At 38.7% G+C, this 12,500-nt stretch overlaps 1 protein-coding gene across 2 annotated transcripts in view; it reads left to right on the top strand.

The window, feature by feature from the left end:
- Positions 1-12,500, top strand: part of LOC135223624 (D-glucuronyl C5-epimerase B-like) — an 888,924-nt gene that overhangs the window by 689,606 nt on the left and 186,818 nt on the right. For both annotated transcript variants that reach the window (XM_064262234.1, XM_064262233.1), the window contains exon 6: positions 8,517-8,592. The gene's annotated coding sequence lies outside the window, so the exon portion shown is untranslated. The remainder of the gene's footprint in view (positions 1-8,516; positions 8,593-12,500) is intronic.

Genomic DNA, 12,500 nt, shown 5'->3' with positions numbered 1-12,500 from the left:
CATGTGAGAGAGAGAGAGAAGAGAGAGAGAGAGAGAGAGAGAGAGAGAGATATTCACTAATACTAAGCCAGAAATATCTTTTAATATCGAATTCTATATAATGAATTAAACCTACGAGTATAACTTACTTAAGGATAATTATAACCGATTGGCGCTCTTCTTCGGGTAGCCGAGTTGTCAAAAGTCACTTGGTTCAAATCCTGGCCGGTGTAGGAACACTTTATCAATTACAATTGCCCTTGGGTGTAAGTTATTTCGAAAACATAGTGAATAAGATATTAAACGATATTGGAGGTTTAATATTTTATATTTACGTATATATATATGTGTGTGTGTGTGTGCGCGCAGATTTACGCTGAGAAAAATTATTAAACGGTATAGATCCTGGGCGAGTTTGCTTTTAGTATTTTAAAACTTCCTCAAGAGGACTGATGCATCATTGTAGAGATTTGCACCATATAAGCTGGGAGAAAATGCAAACGTACACAGCTGCCAGAGAAAAGGAGTTGTGAACTTATTTGTGACAGAGGTGAGTGACCCGTTAACAAATCCAGTCCTTGCATGCATGCGGCCTCACCCATTTGCCATCAACGTACGATAAATTGCTTATCTTGTAATTAATACATTTTAACTATATCCCTCGAATAAAAGGATCAAGTTTATACATCGTAGGCTGATATTCGTATTTCTTAAAGAAGCTTTGAGTTATAAACTGATTCAGTTATATTTCTTTCCAAGATATAGAAAAAAACATGGTATCAATGGACTAAACATAATTGATTTCCCTAACATGAATGAAGATTGCACTGTTCTCCTTTACATATCTTATACATATTTCTTTCTGTTCTACCTGTTTTGCAGTCATTCACAGCTTATAACACATAAAAAATTGTCGAATGATAGACAAATCCTTTCGTATTATTAGGAGAGTTCTTTGCAATTGCTTTTTTCATAGTTCAATTGTTCTTCATGCCTATATCAACAGCGAAGTATAACGGAAAGGATTATTCCTACTACCAAATAGTATCATTTTAAAGCCTAGGGATTTTCTGTGTATCTTTTGCAATACATCATGAATCACCCTTAAGATAAAAAAAAACTTATTTTATCCTTATCCTTTAAGAACATGACTGTTCATCATATTCATCAGTGATTTTAAAGACAATTCCCATTTCCTTAATAATCTTGGAGTTAATATAGCATTGAAGAACAATAGTGCAAGAGCCAAGCACAATGCCAGAGGACGTGTATATCAAATCCAGTGTTAGTAATGTGACAATTTTTATGCCAGTCAAACTGGAAAATCATTGTAAAGAGAACAGACCAGCGTGGGAAACGTACCAGATATGCAGTTGAGAACAATGCAGTTTTCTTTCATGGTAGTAAAACCAATCACGCTATCACTTTGCAGGTGCTACAATGCTGGTTTATTATTATATGATAATAAATAATAATCGAGAAAGACATGTAATTGAAAACAGTTTTGTAAAGAAAGCTTTCGTAAGAATAAGAATCTCTGGCCTAGGCAAATAGAAACTTCATTGTTTTACTTCAAAAGACATATGTAGCATGTATAGATTCAAAAGAAAATAGTTGTGGTGGCTCAATCACAAAAGTGTGAGGCCATTTGCTGCGGAAAGCAAGATTTCAACTGTTTGTGTGCGCGTCTGGGTATACCATCTTCCTTGCAGACAGAAAGTGTAGTTATACCTCTGATTATCAGTCTCCTTGAAAATCTCTTCAAAACGCAAAGGTAAAATCGGTCAGGATGTATATACTGCATATCAATTTTTCCTCTGTGGTACACACACACACACACACACACACACACACACACACACATATATATATATATATATATATATATATATATATATATATATATATATATATGTGTGTGTGTGTGTGTGTGTGTGTGTGGTATATGTTATTATAAGTATGTATGATGTACGTAAGAAATTTGAGGGTTGGGCATAAAGTTCCGTTAGCCATACTTTCTTTCCAAATGTAACTGATCTTCATTATAAACTAAGTTGTATGTTTGGACCTGATTGCTTCTAAGTTGTCTCGGTGCTGGTGGTGTAACGTTCGCTTCCTCCCCCGTTTCTTGTGACGACCCAAACAGTTCTGTTCCCTTCCTGTTTTTCATCCTCTTTATTAATAACAATTTCCAGTCTAGTTCACGCTGTTGACGAGGGTTCAATCCTCCTGCCGTCACTTTTCTCAGCGACCTCCGGAAGTTTACATCAACCTCGAGTGACTAGCCCGTAACTTGGTAAACATCAGTGTCTCCTATCCATTTCTAATTACTTTTAGTTTTCTGTAAAAGAAAATGAGTGAGATGGCTTTTTTCGGTCCGCCCTCAGATCTTCAAAATAAAAACTACTGAGGCTAGAATGCTGCAAATTAGAATGTTGATTCTTCACCCTCCAATCATCAAATTTTCCAAATTGCAGCCATCTAGCCTCAGTAGTTTTGATTCTATTTAAGGTTAAAGTTAGCCATGATCGTGCGTCTGCCAACGATATAGGACAGGCCACCACTGGGGGCGGTGGTTAAAGTTTCATGGGCTGTGGCTCATACATCAGTATAACGAGACCAAAGTAAGATAGATCTGTTTTCGGTTGCCTTGATTATAGGTTGTACAGAAAAGTCGGTTACGCCGAAGAAACTTGGGTGCATATTTTACTTGCTTATGATGTGGACGAACCTTTACTGCTTTCACTATTTTGGGTGTTCGGTGTTACTTCAGTGGTTGTGCTTCTTACTGAGCATTTTGATAAATAGGCTGTTTTTGGAATCCGAAAGTTATTTTCTTCACCTCTGCTGGGAGAGTCATGCGTAGGTCCTTCTCGCCCGCGGCTGGGAGATTGCTCTCATGTTTGCAGTGCTAAATTTACCTGTCACCCACCTAGATAGGACTGAATCAAACACAGTTACTTTGATCACTGACGAAAACACCATAATCTCTTCTCTCGGTTCTCTTCCACGTTGCCGTAGTACGGTATTTCTGTACCTTATTTCCAGTCCCTTTAGGTCACTGATCTGTTGAGCTCAGTGAAAGGGTTCCTCCCCCTACTAGTGGGCCTCGTGACATCTTCTGGTAGTCAGTATGTGAATATCAGCGAGCCTCTGACTCTGAGCTCCGTTTGTAATCGTCTTCCTGCCTCGGCTTTCTGACTGTGATAACATATTCTTCTTCACAGGTCGAATTTTGATCGCATTCCTCGTGACTGAGGCTTCCCTCCTACTCATTTTTTTTTCTTTTCTGGGGCCTGTGCTAGATTCATAAGCTTGTCTGCTATAGCTTGTGTTTTTTTTCCGATGTACAAGATATGTATATTCAAATATGAAAAAGGTTAGTTGTCTGTTGTAAAAAGATTTGCCTTGATTGCTATTTTGGATGGATGGTGGAAATAAAGTTTGACAGACGAGGGATTTTGATGCCACATCCTCCTTACAAAAGTTAAAAGAATTTCTCGTCAAGTTTTCAACTTCTATTATAACTTAATGTTTCTTGGTGCCTCGTCCATTTCCGATAAAAGGCGGTATAATAAATATCTTTAAATATTTATCAATTTATTTATTTATTATTTATCTTTCTATCGATTTATCTTTGTTTTCTTGTTGCTCACCATATGTTTTAATTTTGTCATCTTTTAGTCATTTACTGAAAGATGGATTTATGTCTCGTGTGAAACTTTTAAACGTCTCTAGACTCGTGTGCTTCTTCAATTTCATTTTTTCCTTTAAAATGGGATATTTGCCAAGTTCACATCGTAACTACTCTTGTCATTGGCTCTTTCACCCACATTTAAGGAGTGACTTTTTCGTTTATGAAACTATTCACATCAAACATTCTTCACGCACATATAATATTCAGCGGCAAGTATCACTGCACCTTCCTGAACGGTTGCTGAACGTGAGCCTGTATCTAGGACGTTCTCTGCAATATGTGGGTTGTGGTTTTGTTTTGACATTTTTACTAAACCATCCATACCTTCCTTACTTCCTTTTTAGAGATAGCCTCTCATTTTGTAATCAGTCGATTGGTGTTCTTTCTGGCACCCATGAAATAGGGCCTAGCATTCTCAACTCAAGTAAGACCGTATTTGCCCAGAGCTGCCGTTTACTTCCTTTTGTCCTCCTGCCTACGGCGCAGATGCGCAGTGCTGTACTAGGACGCCACACAATTTATGCTGGCCCCTAATAGCATTACTGTGTTCGATTGTCGCCTGATAACAAATTTTGCATTTTTCAATTTTATCCTTGCTTGCACTTATGATGCGTGCTTCAGCGTCAAGTCTACATTTTGAGCCTGATTTAAGGTTATTTTGGTCAAGGTCATAGTATTTTGGATTTTTCGGGATAAGTTTGCTTGTATTCATGGTATTATGGTCTGCTTTGTTATGTTGCTTCTTTTTTTTATTCTATTTTATTTATTGATTTTTTTGACACTGGAAGTGGGCGGGTATGTTTTGGCCAGTTTTCTAGTTGGCAGTTCTCTTCAACGACATAAACAGAATACTTTTGCATAATCTGAACAGCCACACCACAATTCCACATAGAAATCTGAGCTCTTTTTTGTTGAACAACTTGAGCAAACTACCATCTAGGGCTCTTGCCACTCTTCTCCTTTTGCATTATCTCTTCCTTTACTGTTCTGTCACCAGGCTCAGCTACGCCCAAAATTAGTAAATCCGCACTTTGTTGATGCTTGTCAATGTTCTTTACGTGATCAGCATCAATCCGTAATTTTGGGGCCATATCCTTTATGAAGCTAAGTTAAAAGTTAAATCTCCTCGACGTCATTTTACCATTATATATAAATTTTGCTCACTTGCACCTGTAAATCTTTGCTGTAAACGCTATATCGTATCCAGCATACTCCCCCCCATTCCCCAGGTTTCTTCCCCAACCTCCTATTTTTGTTTGTTAGAGGATTTTCAAGGCTTATGATACAACACGATCATTTATTATACTTGCCTTATAATAAAATAGCCGCTGCCTTTCTTTCCCTCATGCATTTTATTTTTCAGTGAGGGTAAGAGAGTTGCTAATAATAACACCCTCTCAAGTTTATTCTCGGCTCTCTCTGCTCTGATGTTTATTGGAGTTCTCATAGTCCAGTCATGACTCATGAAGAATTTCCTCTTCCTGGGCAAACCTTTGATGTCACGACTCCAGATAACCTCAAGTCAGTCTAATCAGCCCTCTTACGAAAACAAATGTCGCTCAGTCGCCCATGAAAGAGAATATTGTTTTTCAGTTTGTGACACTTCTCATTTCCCTTTTGTTCATCTCTTTTGTTGCGTCAGCTTTTCCTTTTGACTATTGGAGGCCTTTTCTCTCGTGTAAAGCAGACTTTGCAGAACTTTGGTGCCTTACTCATTGCTGCAAAATCACGGTCATAATCTCATAAACTCTTGTTTCATGATCTTTTACTCCTGTTATTACCTTTCCTGCATCCTCAATATTCACATAACAACCTTTGTCTTGTTGGCAGTACTTTGCCTCTAAACGTTGTCTCTGAAGGTCCTTCGTTTACACAAAACTGCGTCTCTTTTGAAAAAGAGCACCTTCTTCATTTCCCCCTTATTTCGTTATCAGAGAACCACTGTTTATATTCTGTAACATTTCTCCTCAATATGATTTTTCTCTTGATTGCTGTTCTTGACGTATCAGAAATTTTCGTACTTGTTCTTTCCTCACATTTCAGTTGCTCTTGTGTGTTGTTTTCGTTATTCTTTACATTCATGCTCTTACTTTTCATTATTCTTTTTCCACGTTTCAAGTTCACCTCAAGCAGCTGCGCGTCGTGAGCATTCACCTAGCTGCCTTATCACGCTTTTATTTTTATTTTTATTTTCTTTTTTTTCGCAAAATACATTTCCTTCTATATGTAAACTAATTTATTATGATATTTACTCATAAAATATGGTACGATTGCTGTTTGACTGATATGTGCCCCAGTTTCTTTTAATATAATTCTGAAGATTTCCATCCCTTTTATTGTCCAAATGATTTTTTTAAACGCTTTTTTTGTAAAACTGGAATAATTGAGTTTCAGTGGGATTTAGAATCTCTCGGTTATTTTAATCTCAGACGTCTGGAAAGCCTAAGAAGTGAAATTTTCTCGTACACGTTTCATACATACATACATATGTGTGTGCGTCTGTGTCTTTTATCTTATTTTTAGTGTGATAGTAGGATGTTTAATCTTCCCAGGCTTACGTGTTGATGCATTTGATTTGTTGCTTAGGCATGTTTTTAAAGCAGCATGCAACAAGCGCCGTGTTGCCAGACAGTTTGAAAGGGGGTGGGGGGCGTTGGAGTGATGGCGGAGGGGCGTTTGAATGACAGCTATTGTTGCCATGATTGACGCAATCAAGGTGCACACTTCCTTTCCACAGGAGCCGCACAAGCAGAGCAATCGTTTGCAACATTGGTCACCCTTTCTCTTGGCCGCCACCGTTGACTGATGGGATTGTTCGTTCACCTGTGTGTTCACCTTGCACAGGATGCGTGTTCGTGATGGTGCCCCCCCCACCCCCTTTCGTCTGCCTTCTGCTCTTTATTATTCTTTAGACGTCATCTCTTGGGCTCTCTGTGCTCCGCCTTTTTCCATGAAAGACGACGCTTTCGTTAAAAGAGAGAAAGAAAAAGTGTTCAGGTCACCGCGTCTTCTGTGTTGAAATTATTATGGAACAATATCTTTTCTCATAGCAATAGTAATGGTATTGATATCCTAAGGAGAATTTGAAAGGGAAGTTGTAGTGATAACCTCAGTTAAATTTGAAGAAGGGTTTGTTGTGACCAATGGATTTTTTTCTAGCACTTGTATCAGTTAGCTTGTTTAGACCTCAAATATTAATATTCATTTATAGTTATTTAAAAGAAAATATTGTTTCGCGAAGATCCTTTTCTTGTATTACTTGCAAGTACAGCAAGGTAGCTCAGGTGAGAAACGGGACCCCCGAACTAGATATGCACAGATGTCTGTCTGCATTTGGCTTTTCTTTGGTCATGTGGCTACATTCATTTTCGTGGATGTATGGTAAGGAAGTCCCGGAAATTGTTCGACAAAAAATAAAATAAATGATGTTTGCAGTTGTTAGATGGTTGAAGTGAAGCGAAACTGCAGGACTGGCGAAAGGGCTTTTCGTGTTTGCAGTTGGAGTAGTGGATAATGAATATCATGAAAAGGAGGCTTCTGAGAGAAAATCAAATAAACAAACAAACAAATGAGGAAGATGGAGCAATGAAAATTAATTTGGAAATATTGAAACTGATCATTTTGGATCAGTCCAAGAACAAATCAAGCAGTGAGGGAAGCAGGGCCTCTATAGATAACTCAGAATAGAAAATGAATGTCTTTGAATACATTTAGGAATGCGTGTCGAACGAAGTTTCCTTTAGTAGAGAGTGTTGAGGCTTAGTGTGGCTGAAAGGTGAAGTGATGAAATAGTTACGTAGTATATGTGGAAACGTAGATGCTACGAAAATGATGGAGGAAGGTTAGAAGTGAAAAGATGAATCATCGTGTTTTGAGCTGGTTTGGTTTCGTGTAGAGTCTAGAGGATATGGGGGTGAAAAGTTTGTATAGTTTTGGGAGGAAGGATTTACAGTAACTTCTGGTCAGAAGGATTGAAAGAGATGTTGGACAAGATGAGCCATAATATCCAGGCGTGTGCAGGCGAGATAGAGGGAAGTGTCTCGCTGCGTTGGAGGATGACGACACACTGCTTGGAAACCTCTGTGTAGACAGAGCAAGTATCTGATGATGTTTCTGCTCGGGAGCCTCGTTCTTCATACGATGATTAAATGCTGAAATGTGGTTTTGTGTTTCTAGGAGGTCGTCAGTCGTTCATTGGGCGGATCCAAGTTATTGGTGAAAATGATGCATAAATAGTCGTGTTAATGTGTGCACCTGGGGGGACGCCTTTGGTTTTGTGAGCATTGCTTTAGTTTACATACGTCGAACCAAAAGAGATGCTGCGCAATTAATTAATGGTCTATTTCCTGCGAATAAAGAGTTTGTGTGTGTGTGTGTGTGTGTAGAGACGGGATTTACAACAACGTTGACGATCGGTGAGAGTTACATAATAACTGTGTTTGGGTAATGAAAGAGATAGATATTGAACGTTGACAATATTAATCATGTTAGTATCTGTTTAGAGAGGAACATGTGATGGTCTTCATCGGTTCTATATAGTTTCTGCAGCATATTTTTTATGAAAAAGGCAAGAATGCCTCATTGGCTCTGTGGGAACACTCTGCTTTGCCTTGCTGAAAAGCCCCTTTCCGTTGAACAGTATTATTAATATAATATTTCCTTACCTAGACAATTTAATATTTCCTTACCTAGACAGAAATATATGTCATCCTCATAGAAAGATTCACTGTCAAGGTTTGGCAGTGAAGTCACACAAATGCATGTTACATTGCTTTTTGGAAACAAGTAGATTTTTGTACATATTGTGAATAATCTGATCATTTTTTTCTTATCTTTGCAGAGGTGAGTGTTGTCATCAGATGTTCCCTGGCAGAACACAACTTTTAACTTCATTTGGTCGGGAACCTTCAGTGATGGTTCGTAAATTCTTAGTGTTTGCTTTTGTATAACATTTTTCCCGTGTAAATGATTGTGTGCGTGGCTCTGTGTGTTCATACTGATATGCGAAAATAGTTTAACTGAGTGCTTTTGTATTTGAATTTATTTTCATGGAAGCAAACCTTGAGGATTCTTTAATTATGGTTTCCATGAATACACATTTCTAAGATTTGTAAAATTTGTTTTTTTTTACAACTTGTTATTTATGGAATGATTGCTACAGAATAACGATGGAGTGCCTGCGGTGGCCTTCACGTGTGGAAGTGTGAGGCCTTTTTCCCTCCCCACATCAAGGGGTCACTCGCCTTTTCCTCCGCGGATACTATCGTATGTGTCATGTTTAGTATTTCGTGGGGCTTTTCGCTTTAAAAATGTTCCCTATGGTATTTTTAGGTCTTTCTTTATCATTTTTATTTTTCTGTTCCTTTATTTGTTCAAGAAGCTCCTAAATTTCATCACTTTCTTCCCGATTCATTGATTTTGTGTCTAGTGATATGCGAGTGACATTGCACTTCGAGGGACAATAGTTCTTACCGATTGAGTGAAGAAGCGAAAATTTGAGTGGAACGATTAATCCAGAAACACCCTTGGGCTGTTGTAGGTTACCCAGGATCAGGGCCGTCATTTCGGGGCTGGGGGTCACTAGCCCCCCCAAGACACGGATGGCACTATTATTCCTCCAAGGGATGGCCCGACCCCAAAGGACTTGGTACACACACACACACACACACCCAACCAGCCTTTGTGTTTGGGGATGGAGACTGGAGAGGGGCCTCTGGTTGAGACGACTAAGACTTGATCGCGTTCTTTATTACTATTATTATTATATTATAAAATTCACCCAGACCTCTGGACCTAATAAATGCTCTTCTCGGGTTGGTTGATGGCGCTCTAGCCTGTCAGGAGTGAATGAGACAGGGTGAGGTAAAAGACTCAGTATTACCCCTTTTTGGCCAGCTCTCGCTATTTTTTATAATTGTTAGCAGAGAAAAGATGCTCCCAGTCATTAGTCGAAAAGGTCTGCTGCTTTATTAACTCAATACAGCTCTAATGTGGCTTCGAAATGCGCACAAATTTCCAAAAAGATCTCCGGGCTCGCTCCGCTCCTACCCATCCATACCATTAAGTTCCAAACAACCTCTCTCTCTCGCTCTCTCTCTCTCTCTCTCTCTCTACCACACACACACACACACACACACACACACACACACACACACACACACACACACACACACAAGAGAAACCTGAAATGACGCCACTGTCTAGGATCATGTGAGGTTTAACCTTTAAACCTCACTCGACGCATCCTGTCAACAAAGCATCGAGAAAAATGACCAAGCCTCAGATAGATTTAATATGGCTTTCTTGCCTTAATTATGGCCGATTACATCCGTCTCGAGGAAAACACATTATTACACACTTGATGACTTTATGACAGAGACAGTTATATTTGTGGCTCAAAAAATAAAATTGTTGCAGAATATTAATTGTAATAGGCAATTCGTTACCCGTTCGGCCTAAACCAAATGAATAAGACCTCGGACCATGTTTTCTAAATAGTATTGCTAATATACCATAGGAATTTTCCTTAGTAAATAAGCATTACACTTGAAAAATACATTCACTATAAATGACCTCAAATCAAGACTGATGCAGATATATTAAATAGAAAATTGAGCGAAAAATAGAAATTGTTATGTTGATATCTGTAAAAGTGTTTCATTAGAATTTTCATGGAGAGGCAGAATTATCTGATGTACGTATATTTAACAAACCTGTGCGCCCTATGATCTTCGTAGTAAATGCTATGGAATCCGCAAGTCAAAACTATATTTCTGTTCTCTGATGGTTCACTTGTAGAATATTCCATTCACTACAAGTGTATTTTCAAGTATTTAAGAAGGATCATTCCAGAACTGAGCTAGTCATTCGAGATGAAATAAATGAATAGAAATACTTTCCCAGACAGGAACTCGCGACGAATTCTCCAGCACTGCAGATGGCAAATGGCTGTAATTGTGTACTTCAAAGGGCAACCGAGATTAGTATAGTAAGTGCCATGTTAAAACTCATCCCAGTTCATGTTAAGTGCGATTTTTGTCTTCGTTAAGGCACTTATTAATTGGGCCTGCGTGAGACAACTGATCTTTTAAACGAAAACCTGATATTTTCGCCAAAATTATTTTTTGAAGCCTTGACTCAACAGAAACAGTGGATAGAAGTGGTTTTGTCCGGAATATCGCTAAGCCAACAGACGAAGATATTGCGGTTTATTTCCTACAGTTTAAGATATTGGTTTGCAAAGTTGTAAGTGTTCAAGTAAACAACTACAGAATACTGCTGATTCCGAAGAATGGCCAGTTTCTTTTCTTAGTTGTTCAACTACAAGTGTTTCTGTGTTTCTTTCCTCCCTCAACTTCCTTTGTTTTTTCAGCTTCAATTAGGTTAACCGTCTCATCCGCCTTCACACACACACACACACACACACACACACACACACACACACACACACACACAAAGCCTAATTTCTTGGCTGGAATTTTGACCGATGGTATTTCATTTTTCTTCAGTGCTACATCTCATGACAGTGATTTGTCAGTTTGATACATTACCGTTTAGAAACTATGAAAAATATTTGACAGTAGCTATCATTGTAACCTTGGTCAGAAGCAATGCTAGTTCTGATTTCAATTATTCATTGATTTTATCAAACTGAACAGTAAATAAGAAAAGGATCATTCTTGATCTCAGCCCAGTCAATTTTCATGGCTGTTAACTGTCGAAAAATTCACTAAAGATAAAAAAAAAATTTCATTTCAACGAAGAAAATATTGTTTCTAAAAAAAAAAATCTGTAGGCGCCTTATACTTTCAGTTCTCGGAAATAAGTTAGGTATCTTCATAACGAAAACAATCTCTTCATACTAACTCCTTTTGTTTTCTGTTTAAAAATTCAAATAACGCTGGAACCCTTCCTCTAAGAACACTCCAATTATCTCCGTAGCTTCCATTGAATCTGGAACAGGATGCACACCCAGCTCTTCAGCGCTTTCTAGCAGAAGGAGGGAGAGAGAGAGCTTGTGGTGGTTGGGGATGGTTCTGGCGGGGAATAATGGCTGAGCGCAAAGAATCGGGAACTGGACTTGAAAACTTCACAGAATATACTTTCTACAAGTCTCTCTCTCTCTCTCTCTCTCTTTGTTATGTTACTTGTTTGGTAAGGACCATAGAGACTGTACGGCAATTACTTCATACTATGTAGACCCTTATTACATGGCCCGTCTGGGAGCAGTTCCACAAGGTGTTGGACTTGCTTCCTAAAAAAGGAGATCGCTGTTTCCCAAGCACCTGTTCGTCCGCACTGGTTTAGAATTTTTTCAGGTTATATGAGATACTCCTCGAAATATTGTCTGGGATAACAAGTCTTAGGATGCTTGAAGATAAACAAAAACTTATCCAAATGAGATAAGAAATGTGCCATAAACAAGGACTTATTCAAATGAGATAAATGTGTCAATTCTGGAGGTCATTTATAAATTTCACAGAAATTTATTTCAGTGAAACATATTTTCATGTGTTCAGTATTCCCGTTATATCTCGCGGTGAAGGGGTCATAGGAATGAAATGGTACCGACTGAATTGCTGATGAGTCCAGAAGTGGGCTTCAAATCGCTGCTTTATAAGTTGGGCTTCAGAAGCCTGCTGGGAAAACCTCAGGTATGGTGTAAGCAGTTGCGGCATTTCAGATTTTTATTTTGGGGTGGGGAGGGGGGGAAGGGGCAAAGGTTTACAACTTATGGTATAGGTGGGGTGGCCAGCGAAGCGAGCCCTTTAAGCTGAGGGTAGGGGAGCTGGTCTATTGCCTCCCCCCCCCACCCCCCACACAA

Source organism: Macrobrachium nipponense, chromosome 10 (genome assembly GCF_015104395.2).
Source record: "Macrobrachium nipponense isolate FS-2020 chromosome 10, ASM1510439v2, whole genome shotgun sequence".
Classification (NCBI taxonomy): domain Eukaryota; kingdom Metazoa; phylum Arthropoda; class Malacostraca; order Decapoda; family Palaemonidae; genus Macrobrachium; species Macrobrachium nipponense.
This window is presented reverse-complemented; position numbering and strand designations above follow the sequence as displayed.